General features: G+C 33.6%; 1 protein-coding gene across 1 annotated transcript in view; it reads right to left on the reverse strand.

Annotated features, from left to right (window-relative positions):
- Positions 1-14,834, reverse strand: part of LOC119609037 (calexcitin-1) — a 51,439-nt gene extending 36,605 nt beyond the window's left edge. Inside the window, exon 1 of the mRNA XM_037963713.1 lies at positions 14,580-14,834. The gene's annotated coding sequence lies outside the window, so the exon portion shown is untranslated. The remainder of the gene's footprint in view (positions 1-14,579) is intronic.
- Between the last annotated feature and the right edge of the window lie 2,371 nt (positions 14,835-17,205).

Below are 17,205 nucleotides of genomic sequence, written 5' to 3' on the forward strand. Positions count from 1 at the left end.
CAAATAGCTAAATAAAGTATTAAATGAGAAATGTACTAAAAGTTTGAAAAAAAATCCTTTTATAAATAATACTAATAAAAAAAACAACAAATATTTATAACACAAAAGGCTGCTACTACTCATACTAAAGATATCAATAATAAACAAAAAAGCCATAATCAAATAATAAATTGTCACAGTAAATATAAACGAAAAATATATATTTATATTTATATATAAAAGAAAATCTGAATTATAACAAATATTTAAGACAAAATGATGGATCGACTGGTTTACACTGAAAACCTCCCCAAAAATATTAGAAATTAACTTTTGTTGCCTATAAGTATGTTTAAGCTTAAAAATGTGTCAGAGCTTTTATCCTTAAACAATGAAATAAAGTAATATTATTTTGTTATAATTTTATTTATATGAAACGATTAATGCCAACAGAAAATTATTAATTGTTAAACATTAGCAACAGTTCATTTTGCAGGAAACCAAAACTGTTTCTGCCCCCATTTTTTTGTACCTTAAATATCCTTGGATTATATGATGAAATAAATACGTTTAAAGACAATGGCAAATATAGTCAAGTTTATAAAAAAAAGGATTCTCTTTAACTTTAGAAATAAAATTTACTATAGAAATACAAGTGTATTTTTGTTCTAAGACAAATGGTTATAATTTATAAAAACACTTGGATTTATTGTTGGGTTGTACATTGGACACACATACATACATATTTTTAAGTAAAAAGGATAAATACCCTTATTTCAAAACATAATTTGTTTTTTTTGCAATATTTTTGTTTTATTATAAAACATTTTTTTTTGTATAGTAAACTTATACATTTCAAAAAAATTTATTTTCTTTTTTTGCATATAACTACTTAGCAGCTGTAAACAGAATTTAAAGAAGTAATTATTTCCTGACATAAAAAATTCTCTCTTAAAATACTAAATCAAGCAAGAATGTACTTGTTTTGTATGACATTAAATAAATGGTATACTCTTTTACTTATTATACTTTAAGTACAAACATTTAAATAATCTATATTTTATTACGGTTATAAATTCATAAATTAACACTTGGAGATCTTAGTCTATACCTTCTCAATTCTATTGAAAAATACTTCTTAAATACCAAAGCTTTTCCTAGTCTTTAATCAAAACTTTTTCAGGAGGCATTGTAGAAAAATCGGTTAAAAATAAATTTCCTAAGACATAAATTTGTTTTTCTTTGCCCCTCGATCTGTTCAACTTTTAATCTATTCAAATCAATTTTCTAATTGAAAATCAAACAAATATTGATACTTGTAAATAGATAGATGGCAACGATATAGACATTTAACATAATTATGAGATCAAAAGCCCTATTTGGGGGTACGGTTGTATGAGGGTTAGGTGAAATAATGAACTGATTTTAACAATTTTCAATAGGCCTCCTTAAGTTACAAAACGTTTGTGCCAAATTTCATCAACTTATATTGAAAATTGCGACCTGTAGTTTGATTACATGGTTTACATGGACGGACGGACGGATAGATTCAGAAATTCTGAGCCGATTGGTATAGCACCAAAATTATTGTGCGTTACAAACATCAGTACAAATTCAGTGTACCCTCTTTCTAAAGGGATGTAGGATTTAATAAAAAGCTTCTTCTAAGAAATCTAATTTTCCATAAAATTGTGTGTCACTCTTAAGATGTAAGTTACTCTATCAAAGTTTGTAAGTTTGGTCCATAATAAATGAGGATCTCTTCCAAAAACCACTGCAACCATAAGATTTTTTTTATAAAAAATCGGATAACAAACTTTTAACTTTCCATATACCAGAGCTGCACTTTTTTGAGAACTTTTGGCTCATTCATTTTTTTGTAGATTCTAAACATATGCAAATTTTTTATGAATACAAAAAATATTCTCAGTTAGTTAGTTCGAAAGGAGTGGCCTCCGGTAGGTTAGTGGTTAGTGTTCTAGTCTGGTAGACCGGAGGTGGTGGGTTCGATTCCCACTTGAGGCACTGGTTAAGGAGCGCACAACAGGCCCAATAGAGGCCTAGGAGTATTTCTTCGAATTTGATGTATATACATCCGAAGAAATCTTTCGTAAATCAAAAAATTTATCCCTTTTATTATTCTAATTTTTATATATAACTCATCAATATTAACCAAGTTTTAGCTATGTCCGTCTGTCTGTCAGTCTGTCTGTCTGTCTGTCTGTCTGTCTGTCTGTCTGTCTGTCCGTCCATGTAAACCTTGTAATCAAACTCAGGTCGCAGTTTTGAGGATAATTCAATGGAATTTGGCACATGATCTTCTACTTTACCAGAGACGAAGCCTATTGAAAATAGTTAACATCGATTCATGATTTCACCTAGCTCCCATACAACTGAACCCCCGAATAGGGCTTTTAAGTTCATAATTATGTTTAATATATTCGTAACTCGACAAAAAGCTGCAAAACCAAGTTCTATACTAGCCCAGATGACCCTCATGAATTTTATAATTATAGGGCCTAATTTGACCCTCATATAACTTAAATGTCCACAATTTTATTCAACAATAAATAGCTTAAGTATATCTGAAGCAAGTTACAATTCCACTTAAATGCTTTATTATGAAAACTAAATCACATTTTATTTTTATAAATGGTGTAGGGTATTATATGGTCGGCCTCGCCCGACTATAGTTGCTTACTTGTTATACTTCTCGGGGGAGTTTTCCAGATTTTTCCTACCGAGCGCGTCCCCGGGTGGCGGATAGGGGGTGGTGATGGACCATCTGTCCTCTCCCAGCTTTAATTTCACTTAAGCTGAGGGAGGGCAGATTGTCCACCACCTGGGAATATTATATTCCCCGCGGACAAAAAAACTGAAAAAAAAAACAAATATGGAAAATAAAAAGATAAAAGTTACGGTGCAGGGCCTAAATAACCCAGTACCGGCGGCAAGTGTTGATCTACTCGCGAGTCACGTGTCGTCGTCATCCTGCAATCGTGAGCAGAATACTACTACGGAGGTGGGTACCTTGGCCTCCGTGGCGGACAATGCGTCAAGTGTACAGCATGCCGCTGGCAAAAATATAGGGGTGAAAGAGAAGGATGTACTTGGAGAGAGCTCTAAGCTACCTCAGCCTTTAAATATAGGCGAGGGTTCCGACTCTGAATCCTCAGATGATAATAATAATAATACCATTATAGCAAATCCCAAAAAGGATGAAGTAGAGCAAATGGTGAAAGAGGTGAGTGATAGCATAGCTAAACTACCTATTACTAAGAAAAGACTTTCTGGAGCACAGAGGAGGAAGTTGAAAAAGATGCTTCAGCAAATCATAGTTAGTCAATCCCACGACACTCCAAAGGAAAAATCGGACTCTCTCACAAGATCTGAGGCAAAAAGGATCAGGTCTCCCGAGGAGTTGACAACTGAGAATAAACCTAAGAAGAAAAAGAGCTCCCCGTCTTCTAATACACAGTCGAAGCCAAGCCATACTTCACTCAAAGGAATCTCAAGTGAGAATCCTGCGAGTAAGGATGACAACGCTAAGCCAGATATTCCGAAGACGAACACGTCGGCGAAATCAACCTCGAAGGTAAGGGAATCTCAAAAGAAGCCCCGAAAAACGAGGAAGGAGAAGCTAGACGGAGGAAAAGGAAAAGAGCCGCAATCTTACGCCAAAGTTGCCAGAAGTAAACACCGGGACGATCTCTGCTATGCAGTTTACGATGCCGGTAATCCGACAGGCAAAATTCCAATAGACCAACAGAGTAAAATAGAAGACCTGGTCAACAATAAGATAGTGGACCATGCAATCGCTTCAAAAGGGCAAACAACCAATAGAGAGCGAGAGCTGCGAGTTCAGCATGGGCGTGATGTTGATGAGGTTGGCATCTCACCAATGTGTTAGCACCCTAAAGAACTTGGTGAAAGTATCCCTCCTCCCTGGGACGGCGCTAGGCTGGGACTGGCAAAGAAGAGCGAGCTTCCGGTGCTCCTAAAGTCCACTGTCTACATAAAAGGATGGGGCAGTAAACTGGCTAATGAACGTATACTGGAAATTCTTGGAGGTCAAAATGCTGAGCTGGCCGTGGAAAAATGGGATGTCTTTTACAGGAAAGAAGAACCTGAGGGAACTTTATTTATAATAGGTATCGAACAGAAATCCATGGCTAGTCTTGCCAAGAATAAAGGTAGGGCTTACTTCGCCTCTAAATCTGTCATATTCAAAATTGGGAAGGTGCCGATTGGAAGGGCTGTTACAACAAGCCTCGAAAAGGACACTAAAAAACCTAAGACCACAGCATCAGTATCCACTACTGATAACGTTGAGGAGTCAAATCCTAAAATCGAGGAATTTACCATTAACTCGCCAGAAGAAAGTGTAGTTGCCCTTTCCAAAATTGGGAAGGCGCCGATTGAAAGGGCTGTCAAAACCGGCCCCGACAAGGACACTAAAACACCTAAGACAGTACCCAAAGCATCATTAGCAAGTACTAGCAATGTTGAGGAGTCAAATCCTAAAAGCGAGGAGGAAATCACTCACCCGCCAGAAGACAGAACAGCAATGCTCTCCAGAATTGGGAATGTGTCTATTAAAAATACTGCTATTCCTATGCCTGATAAGGACACCGCAGTGCCATCAACAGTACTCACTGCATTAATAGCCACTTCAGGCTATCCGGAGGAGTCAAATCCAAAGAGCGAGGAGGTGACCACCAACTCGCTGGAAGACAGTTTAATGGATGACCATGATTGAGGTTATCCAAATAAACCTCCATCGGAGCGAGACAGCTACCAACGCTCTGATGGCTAAAATCAACACAGGTAAAAAACATATAGCTTTAATCCAGGAACCTTGGACGATTCGCAACAAGGTTTCTGGATTAAATCACGTAAATTTCCAACTTTTCTACGCTGATACAGGATCTCGCCCGAGAACATGTATCTTATGTCACAAGAACTTATGTTTTCTCCTCTCAACAGGATTATCAACATCGGATGCAACGGTGCTGAAGCAAGGTCGTGGCAACATATTCCTTGCATCTATTTACCTGCCTTTCGATTCTCCGACACTACCACCAACGTCGGATCTGATGAAACTGGTTGAAGAGGCACAAAGGAAAAATAAGAAAATTGTAATAGGTTGTGATGCCAACTCGCATCATGTAGCTTGGGGTAGTACAAACACTAATCGCAGGGGACAAGCCCTCATGGATTTCTTTAATACTAAAGACTTGATAACATTGAACTTAGGTAATAAAGCTACCTTCGTCAATAGAATCAGAGAAGAAGTATTAGATATAACTATATGTTCAGAAGAGCTTATAAACGAAATTCAGGATTGGAGAGTTTCGGACGAGCACTCCTTTTCTGATCATCGGTATATAAGATTCAAAATACTAAGGCCACCACCAAAGCCGATAAAGTTTCGGAATAAGTCTAAAACTAATTGGACAATGTTCGGCACCTTACTAAAGAACCGTTTAGGTCAGGACACTTTTCAATGTCGAAATAAAGAGGATATAGATGCCAAAGTGGAAACGTTCACAAGTGCCCTGGTTGAATCGTTCGAGGACAGCTGCCCTCTGCGAGAGCGGAGATCTGCCCAGGAAAAACCCTGGGTAACTGGGGAGATCCGGAACCTTGGGAAGACTCTTCGCAAACTATTTAACCGGGCACGGCGTAAAAACACCGCAGTATACTGGGATGAGTGTCGTAATAAACTTGGTGAATATAAGAAAATCGTTCGAGACTCCTGGAAACTTTTCTGTGAACAGGTAGATAGCGTAAATGACGTATCGAAGATAAAAAAATTCCTATCCAAAACTCATGTCCAACCGGAATCTATGATCGATGACACGGGCAGGAGGCTTGAGGATATGGAGGAGACAATGAAACTCCTAATGGATTCTCATTTCCCACCCGGTATATCGAATAACATAGATGAACCGATATTGGAGGAAGGGGAGGGTAACACGGAAATAGTTATTACAACTGACATGGTTAAAGGGGCAATCAAGAGCTTTGCTCCCTATAAAGCTGCAGGGCCGGATGGAATTTTCCCGGCACTTTTGCAGATGGAGGCGGGACTGGTTTCCGTACATCTGTCACAGATATTCACTGCATGCTTAAAATTGGCATATACCCCAGTTAAATGGCAGGATGCAAGGGTAATATTTATACCCAAACCAGGGAAACCTAGCTATGCGACACCTAAGTCCTATCGACCGATAAGTCTTACGTCCTTCCTACTTAAAACCTTGGAACGGATAGTCGATAGCATGGTTAAAAGCAGCATACCATACAAAGACCTTAAATATAAGCAGCATGCTTATGTAAAGGGACGATCGGTGGAAACCGCTTTAAATGAAGTTGTCCACTACATAGGTGAATCTTTCGATAGCAAACTGTATACACTGGCAGTATGCATTGACATCGAAGGCGCTTTCAATAACGTGCACACTGATACCCTTATCCAATCCCTAGACCAGTTTTATGTTGACCGGGTGCTCCGTAACTGGATCAACTACATGCTAAGGAACAGATGGATAAGCTGCGAGATGTACGATATAACTATCAGGAAAAAGGTATTTCGCGGTATACCACAGGGTGGCATTTTGTCACCTTTACTCTGGGTCACCACGATTAATAGCCTCCTAAGGAGCCTAACCGAGAAAGGACTTAGACCTGTCTGCTATGCAGACGATGTCGTAATACTTTTAAAGGGAAAGGATCCAAATTACTTGTGTAGAAGAGCTGAGGAGGCTCTGAATACGGCCTTGAGCTGGGCTCAACCGAGAGGCCTCAATGTTAACCCGGCGAAGACGGAAATCTGTCTTTTCACAAGAAAGACAAAAATTTCTACATATACTGAACCTTGCTTCTTGGGCAAGAAGATACCGGTGACAGACAAAGTTAAGTACTTAGGTATAATACTTGACCGGAAATTAAAATGGAGACACCACATAGAGGATAGGATCAACAAGGCACATCGGTGCTGGGCGATATGTAGGAGAACCATAGGCATGAAATGGGGTCTTAGTCCTACTATGACAAATTGGCTTTATAAAAGTGTAATTAGACCAATTCTAGCTTATGCTTCAATAATCTGGTGGACTGCTTTGGACAAAAAGTGTAATATCAAACTACTACAGGGAGTTCAGCGTACATGCTGCTTGGGTATAAGTGGTGCCATGTGTACTACTTCAACCAAGGCTCTGGAAACGTTGCTAGATATTCCACCCATTGAAACATATATAAGATATGAGGCGGCGCTTACAGCCGAACGGCTCTTTACTTTAGGCGAACTGGCCAAAAACGGTTATAGGACACGTCATCAATGTATACTGGACACATTGGAAGGTTATACACATTCATCGGACGTGCCTGATCGCATACCAGACACTGAATATGTCGGAAACTTTGAAACGCTAATCCCAGATAGAATGTCTTGGTCAAGCGGAACATTAGAGCAAATACCAGTAGGAATCCGTTGCTACACGGATGGCTCTAAATTAGGGGACAAAGTGGGTCTGGGGTTCTATATTGAAGACCCAGAAACAGAAATATACCACCGTTTACCTAATCATAACACAAGCTTCCAGGCAGAAGTACGAGCAATAACGGAATGTGTAAATTGGATTAGAATAAATATGGCGCCCACAGGGCTTAATATATTTACCGACAGCCAGAAGGCAATTTGTGCGATATCAGGTGATAGAATTAAATCTAAGACCGTATTGGATTGTAAGAAAGCTTTAACTGAATACTCTCCCAGAGGTAAAGTTCACATCATATGGGTACCAGGCCACTCGGGAGTAATCGGCAACGAAAGGACGAATGTAATAGCTTTAAAGGGAAGGGAGCTCGATGTAGTTAACCTGACAAACGCAAAACCATTCGACGCAACAAAAGCTGAATTAAAAATATGGATGAGAGAATCCCATAAGGCCTCTTGGAATAATGAAACGGTGGGTAGAACCACAAAGATTCTATTAGGTGACCCTGATGAGAGCAAGACGAGAAATCTTCTCAAAATGAGCAAGTCTGAGGTTAGTATGATGGTACGTATTCTCAGTGGACACACAGGATTACGAGCACATCTATACAAAATTGGACGTGCGAATTCAGACGAATGTAGAGCATGTGGAGAGGACAGTGAAACTCTGGAGCACTTTCTTTGCCATTGTCAGGCATTCGTCGAAGTTAGATCCAAGTATCTTGGAAGTGATGTTATTCCGGAAATAACATTCTTAACCAACACCGATTGGAAGATTCTTAGGAATTACGTCCAGGAAACTGAGTTTGTGAACATGGAAAAATAATACATTCAGTGAACAATTTTTTTTTTTTTTTTTTCTTGAATTGGAGCGCACAACAGGCCCGATAGTGGCCTAGGTGTATTTCTTCGGATTTGATGTAGTATACATCCTCCTATCAACCTAACCTAACCTAACCTACTTGTTATACTTACGTTCTTTCTATCGTATGGGATTTTATAATAATTTCCTTTTCATTTTATTTCTGTATAAACAACATTTTTGTATGTGATTAAGAAACATAATTGTGTGCACATTTGTTGGATCATAGATAAAAAATTTGTTTTGAAAATTCATTTATATATCGGTCATTTACTATAAGACTGATATAAACCAAAATTTGTGTTTTTTGAACTAAGGGTTAAAAAAACATGCGTCATACTAAAGTCTTTCGTGTAGATTTATCAAATGTTAAATAAGTCTACTATTTCTGGTATGAGATCGGTGTTGTAAACGTAAACGTCACGAATATTAGATAAATAATTTAGACGAGAAACATGTTAACTTCTACTATCGGAATCTGGTTTAATTTTTTAAATCCCTTGATTTGTTTAAAAGTTATTTAAAAAAATAGTAAAATGTCTTTAAACATTCAAAGCCACTTTTCTCGAAACGACTTTTTTTGGATTATGCCAGTCTTGTCGTAAATGAGCGATATGTTTTGTTTAAAATGGACATAAGTGAGTACGAGGATTGAATAATTTCTTTATGTTTTATTTTGATCTGTTGTTGTTTTATTTTGTTATTGCTACGGGAGTTGAAAATGAATAAAATTTGAAATTTAAATAGTTTTGGTAAATATTAAGAACGCTACATAATGATTAAAGATAGTATTAGTTAGACAGTAAATATGCTATTTCTGTTTTAACATTAACATTTAGTTTTCGTTTTGAACAATAATTTATTACAAAAAATCCTTTAAATTCTTAGCCTACTAAATACAATTTTGAGTTGCTTAAATTTCACTTTAACACTTTACACTTAATCAATTTTTGCAGTTGTTTAAGTTTTTAAACAATTTAAGACCTTAAAATCCATTCTCTCGTATTGTCTGCCTGCCGAAGCAACTTAATTTCTATCAGTTTAACAACTTTTAGTTTATGAAAACGTAATCCAGTGGAAATTTTACAACTTTATTTATGAAAACAATCAACTTTTATCTATAATACAGACCGGAAGGCAAATAAACTGAAGAAAAAAAAAACTAAATATATTTGTAAAGGAGTTTAAACAAAAAGAGCAATAAAGCTAAAGAAATTGTGTGTTTAGTTGGAATTATAATAGAAAATAAGTGTTTTGTAATGTGCACAATTTATTCTAAATAAATGAAATAAAAAACAATCTGTAATTTTTAAACCATTAATTCGATTGGTATAGAATTTCATAAGGCTAGAGAAGAAGTGTTTTTATAATCTACATCACTATAGTATGCGTTTGTGCTGATGTTTGTAACATCCAAAAATATTGGTCCTAAACCCATCTTAAAGTATACCAATCGGCTCAGAATCACTTTCTGAGTCGATTAAGCTATGTCCGTCCGTCTGTCCGTCTATCTGTCTGTCCGTATGTCTGCCTGTCCGTCCATCCGTCCGTTCGTCCGTCCGTCTGTCTTTCTGTCTGTGTGTCCATGTAAACCTTGTGCGCACGATACAGGTCGCAATTTTCAAGATAATTTGATGAAATTTGGCACATACACTTTTTGACAAGAACCCCGAATGGGGCTTTTGAGCTTATAATAATGTTAAATATTGTACAATAAGATAAAAGAGAGATAATAGAAATTAATTCTGTTACTTTACCTAAGATTAGAATTAGTTATTAAAAAAAATGGTAAAATGTCATTAAAAATTCACAGAAATTTTCTCAAAACAACTTATTTGGATTATGCCAGTCTTGTAGTAGATGAGCGATATAATACAAAATATTTGTCCAATTCATAATCGGCGTCGTATGACGTATTCTTTTTTTAATATTGTATAATAAAAAATTTTCACCATACAACGCGAATTGTAAATTGGACAATTATTTCAAATAATTTACTTAAACTTCAGTTCAAGTTACTAAAATTTTAAATAAAAGATTTTCTAATTAAATTATAGGAATATTATTAATTTTTTTGTAAACTCAATAATGCCCCTAAAAAATTATAAAATCACAATATTAGTCGTTCTTCCCCACATTTTTAGATTCATTTGCTTGTTCATGCAAAAAATCTATTATTGAAATTGCACTTTTAAGCAACCTTACACAAGACAAAAAAAAAACACAAGAAAATCAACTTTTATATTCAATTAAAGAAAATTTGCATCTATTTAAGATGATCAAAGAAATCAGTGACTCAATTTTGTTCATGTATATATTCAAGAACAAACTGTATGAACGTTAGATTTTAAAAGAGGTTGGAAAAAACAAAACTATAATTAGGTTTATTCAAAAATGACAAAAACAAGATTGATTAGAAACGGCTTAAGCAAAAAATACTTAATAACAAGGGCAATAAGTGAAAAGAAAATGTATGGAAAAAATCTAACATGTGTAAACGTGGTGATACGTAGTATCTGTGGTAGGGCATTTAAAAAGTTAAATACAAAACATTTGTACTTGTGCATATTTCTATGTTTTATTTTTTTGCTACCAGTTCTTTTTTTATATCCACCAGCAAAATATATAAGGAGTATACTTAATTTGTCATTCTGTTTGTAACAGAACCTTAAGATTCTAAGACTAGACATGTCCGTCCTTCCATGTCTCATTCGAAAATATGCTTAAGATAAAAAACGCTTTATTCTATGAAATTAATCACAATTTTATGAAAACTACTCTGATAGGACACATATGTATTCGTCTTAGCCGAATAAAATGCTCTTATTTGTATAAATTTTAACTGTTGAATTTTTCATGCTTTAGGTTTTTTTACATATTTTTTTGTTTGCTGTTTTATGTGTTAAAACTCTACCATGATAAATCACTACAATTCATTACACTTGAAAGAGCCTTAAAAATACGTTTTTTTGTTTTTGTTTTTTGTAGTGACATTTGTATAAAAACAATTTTTTTTTGTTCTCCTCTCGACTGAAAACTATACTAATGGTGGAATTTTTAAATATGGTAATTCTTATATTTTTTAGAGCTGTAAAAAAGATAGAAATAAAAAAACTTACGCATAATTTAAGTTCTAACAGTGATACTTAAAAACAGACAAGAGAAGTTGGGATAAAAAATCTAACGTTGATGTTTTCATTAGAGAATATTATGTTTAACACTTAATTTAGTAAGTATAGGCATAAACGTATAACTTAAGTGAAAAGATAATTTATAAAAAAAATTTTATTATTAGTAAATAGATCTTAAGTTAAAAAAATTGCATAAAAAAAATTAACAGCATAAAGTTAATTTGCGATTAGTTACGGAAGTAGTACGTATGTTACAGTTAATATAAGACATTATACATAATTTAGACTATTTCTACGAAACTATAAGATTGGAAAGTCAAGGTTTGTTTCTTGAAACTAGCAATTTTTGTCATATGATATACCTAGTTATTTTTTTGATATGTTTTACTCTCTTTGGAGATCTCTGGAGATAAAACTTGTTTATATTTTGATAATTTGAGAAAACTGCAAAATTTCGAAAAATTTATTGATTTTGAAAAAGTACTAACTGTTTACAAAAATGTACTTTTTAGGAATAAAAAAAATTAACAAATTTCTTTTAACATGTTTTTAATCTATTGACTTGTCTTAGGACTAGTGCAAATCTATTGGCCAGTTTATGGGTTAATCTATGCATTAGTGAACAGTCCATTGGAGTAGCCAAAGGACATTTCTAGTCTAGGGATTAGTGTATTGTCTATAATATGGGCTATTAGGTTAACTACGCTAAGGATTTGTTTATGAATTAGTTGTTGGCTAGTCTAATGATTAGCTCATGGAGTGGTACATGTATTAGTCTATTGAATAGATTGCTGTCTAGTCTATGGATTAGTCTTTTTGTATTGAAAAGTTTATTGACTAAATCTATTGAAGATTTTTCAATATTTGACAATTCATTTTCCCCTGTTTTTTCAAGAAAGCTTAGACCATTTCCTTTAAGTGATTTGTGGTCACTTAGTGATATGCGAATGGGATATCTACAAAGGAAATTGTATAAGCATTCATCTGAGCAAAAAAAAAAACATTTTGAAAAAAAAAATTTAATTAAAAAAAAATTGGAAATAGTTTAGAAATAGCTATCTAAACTCCTTTGGACAATTTTTGCTAGGACCAACAATAGGGGAAAAGTTACACTCATTTGAATAAAACCCTGTATGACCAAAATGTCCTACTTTGACCCCCTCTAAGTCCGGCAGTTCTTCAACGATAGAGCTGAAAATTTGTGCCTGGCCTATTATCCAATAGTACTAACCTCGGTGCAAATTTCAGTAAAATCGATTTATTGAGTTGGGTCACTTGACAGAAAATTGCCCATATATAAAACAAGTAAGGAATTATAGTCGGGCGAGACCGACCATATAATACCCTACAGCTGTTACAAAAATAAAATGTGATTTAGTTTTCATAATGAAGCATTTAAGTTGAATTGTACCTTGCCTCAGATATACTTAAGCCATTTATTGTTGAATAAAATTGTGGACATTTAAGTCAAATTTTAAAGGGGGCTTTGTATAGGTGTTATGCTCAAATGAGACCATATAATTATAAAATTCATGAGGGTCATCGAGCCTTGTATAGATCTTGGCTTTGCAGCTTTTTGTCGAGATACGAGTATATTAAAAATAATTATGAACTTAAAAGCCCTATAATTAGGGATCAGTTGTATGAGGGCTAACTGAAATAATGGACCGATGTTAACCATTTTCAATGGGCTTCGTCTCCGGTACCATAGAAGATTATGTGCTAAATTTCATTGAATTATCTTAAAAATTGCGACCTGTAGTCTGATTGCAAGGTTTACATGGACGGATGGACGGACATAGGGACATAGCTAAATCGACTCAGAAAATTATTCTAAAATTATTCGATTGGTATACTTTAAGGTATAGGACCAATATTATTGTGCGTTACAAACATCAGCACAAACCCAATATACCCTCCCCACTGAAGTGGGTAAAATTAAGAAGTATTTCAAAGTACACAAAAAAATTATTCATAACTGGAATGAATTTTGTAGTAAATAGTATGAATAAAATTTTTACGAATTTAAAAGTTTATTAAAGTCTTTTTGCATAATAAATTTAAACAATTTTAGCAGATTTCATACCCAATTTTTTTTAAATCGCTAAAATATGTACAAAATCTAACATAAATTTACAGCACAGAACAGAAAGAAGGAATGAAGGTTTATGAATGTGAATTCCATACCAAAAAGTCTTTATTGGAAGAGGAAGGATATGCATTTACTATGTTCTTCAAAGAATAATATCTATGCTTTTTTCTCTTTTAATATTCCTACTTGAACCGTTTTCATTTCTTAAAATAAATTTGGATCTTTCTATAACCAATCGATTATTTTGTAAAAGAATTTCAGCCACAATACTTCGAAATAATTTTACTAAAAATTAAAAATTATTTCTAGATGAAGTAGATATAAAGACTTGACATCAAATCCAAAAAAAAAAAATACTCCTTTAGCAGTTTCTCTGTTAGAAATCGAAGCCATGACCTCCGATCTGACAGACTAGAATACTAACTATAAACCTACCGGAGGCTTTAAAGACTTTGCGTAAAGTAATTGTTTACTTTAAATCTTTCTTCACTCTTTTATTTAAACTCAAAATGTATATAAAATTTTAAAATTTCGATTCCCATAACTAAAATATACTCGTTGTCCATTTTTAAAAATTCTTTTCAACAATACACAAATTTTAATTGAATTTTTTCCCGTAGCATTTTAAACTAACAATTCAGCATTTTATTTATTTATTTTTTAATTTTAATTTTCACTTTAGCAGTAGAGCAAATAAACGAAAACAGTTGAAAATACCCACAGGATATTAATGCTCATACTACATACATACACATGTGGTGGTATTATTATTTTTATTTTATTTTTAGTGTTGTTTTTCAATTTGTTAGAAATAAAAAAAAAAAAAAAAAAAACAATAAATGAGAAAGAAAAAAACGTTTATTAAACACGTTCTATTGTATAGAAATGTTTTGGAAATTTTTCGATAATTTTAAAAGTGTTGTATGAACAATAAAATATTTCAAAATTTTCTATAACAAAATTTCTTTTTAATTGTTTTAGCAAAAAAAAAAAAAAAAAACTCAAAACACTCACCAACTATTTATTTAGTTTAACACACACACACACAATCAATTATTTTTGAAAAACACGTTTGATTTTGTTTTCAGTTACTTTCTTTATATTTACGAAAATTGCACGTAAATTTTCTTTTTATTTTCACTTTTTGTGATTTTTTTAGTTTTCAAGAGAGAGTAAGAACAAAAATTCCGTTAGTTGGCTGACCAGTGTTGTGTTTGGCGCGTTCGAAATAAAAGTGATGTTCTTTAGAACGCATCACAGGCCTTTTATACGTTTAAGTGGGTATCAACATCATCATCATCAGTACAATCATCATTATACTTTTTATCATCATCGTTATTATCATCATTATTATTTCTGTAGTGTTTCGTAGTTCGTACAAAGATGGTTGGTTGGTTTGTTTGTTGGTAACAGTTATTCTGTCTTCTGCTTATGCTGCTGCGCATGAAACCCCATCATTACACAACCGAACATCATAGAAATCTGTAATCGTTAGCAGCTCTGCCAACGACTCACATGTTAACGAACGCGACACTGCAAAATTCTTTTCTTATCGTATTCTATTGCTCTCCTCTATACATTCGTTTGTACAAATGCAGCTTCGTTTAGAAGAGATGTCTATGTAGTCACGAGTAGTAGTAGTAGTAGTTTTGCAGTCGTTGTTATCTTTGCTGCACTCGTCTACGTTGTTGTACTCTTCAACGTAATATATAATAGTTTAAAGAGAGTAAAAAAACAGAACATAGAGATGAACCGTTAGCATAAAATGACGTTTGTTTCGTTCTGCTGTTGTTATAATTGTTGTGTTTGTTTGTGAGTTGCTCTGTTCAATTCTTTATTATCCTTGCAGTAGAAATATGTTGTCATGTGTCTGTATGAGTATTTCAACAGTCTTGTTGTTGCAATGTTCTTGTTGTTGAGGGTGCTGGCATGCATTTTTGTTATTGTTGTTGTTGTTTTGCTGCTGTTGGTTTATGAATGCATGTATGTACATACCTATTTGTGCATATTAATATAGTTGTGCTATCTCTTTGTAAATGTTCAAGTTATTTTTTTGTTAGTTTTGTTGTATATTTGTATGCATGTATATGTGTGTATGCATGCACAACTTGGTCAAATAACCACGTGCATTTTCGGCTTTGCGGCATTTAACTCTGTTTTGGGATTTTAATTCCAATAGAATACACTGAGGTAAAATTAAAACAACAAAACAACGCAAAAGCAGAAAAAAAACAGGCATGAAATGTTGATAACAAAATTACTGGCATTATCGGGGACAAATTATTCATACCGGTATAATTTTAAAATAAAAAATAATTGTCAACACTAAGATTTTATAGTTGTTGCATTTTATTTCGTATAAAGCATAATGTTGGATTTTTATATTTGGCTTTTATCATATAAAAATAAAATTTTTAAGCTTTTTATAAATTGTATGAAATGGATGCAGGTGTGTAAGTATTAGCAACAAGGTTTTTAATATTGGGAGATTTTTAAATATAAAATAAGGATTTTAAAACTTATATGAAATAAAAACTAAACGGTTATGTAGGACTGTAGGTGTTTAAGGATTAAATTTTAAAGTAAAATACACTAAAACTCCCTCTCTAACCATATTAATTGATCACCTGCACGTAGTAGTATTATTAATTGCAAATTATTACTCATACGTATACATGACAGTATAAAATATATGCGAAAACTGAATTTTTTATATGACTCAAGAAATATTCCCAAAATATCTACAAATGACAACACAATATTATGTTCGAATATTAGAAATTAAGTTCGAAAATCCGAAGTTATGTTCGAAAAATTGTTTATGTTCTTAAATTGTTCTTTAAGTCCAAAAAGCTAAAAAAAATTCGAAAATTCGAACTCATGTTCGAAAAAAATTACAAGCTTATAAAACCAGTTTCCTTGGACCAAATTGGCTGAAATTTGGGAGTGTTAAGTACAGTTGATAACGCTACTATATTATCCTCGACTATTCGAAATTAAGTTCGAAAATTCGAAGTAATATTAAAAAAATCTGTTAATTTAATTTTATTTTTTCACTCGATTCACTTACTGTATAGTACTTCACTTGAATCACACAAACACTCTCATTAGTTGTATCGTTTGAAATTAGTATTTTCTATCACTCCTTATTTTCAAATATACTATTCATTTCAAAATTAATTTTTTTTAAATTAAAAAGTATAATATATCAAAATATGCGCTAAAACCGTAAAATATGCACTAAAAACTCCTTAAATGTGCTGTTAAAATCAAATTATGCCCAATTACGCTCTAATGGATAAAATATGCGCTAAAAAATCGTTACCAAAATTCTTAAATTGTTCTAAAACGTGTAAATATCTTGACCATAAATCCACAAGACGTACCATAAAAACTGATCATCATCTTTTGAGGCCAAGAACAAATCATGTTTTTAACAAGTATTGCGTCTTGTAGCCGAGCGATGTTATGGTGTAATATTACTGTTTTATGTAGGATAATTTTTCGGTCAAAGAGCGCTTCAAACGTATCAGTTGCATTCAGGCAGATCCCTTTAGGGGGATTACCTTAGCGCTATGAATATTTAACTTTCGACAGCCTTCAGATACGATCTCTTACGCTTCTGGTTTTTATAATATAG

Source organism: Lucilia sericata, unplaced genomic scaffold, assembly GCF_015586225.1.
Source record: "Lucilia sericata isolate MDLA Ls3-8-SP2 unplaced genomic scaffold, ASM1558622v1 Contig000917F_arrow, whole genome shotgun sequence".
Taxonomy (NCBI): domain Eukaryota; kingdom Metazoa; phylum Arthropoda; class Insecta; order Diptera; family Calliphoridae; genus Lucilia; species Lucilia sericata.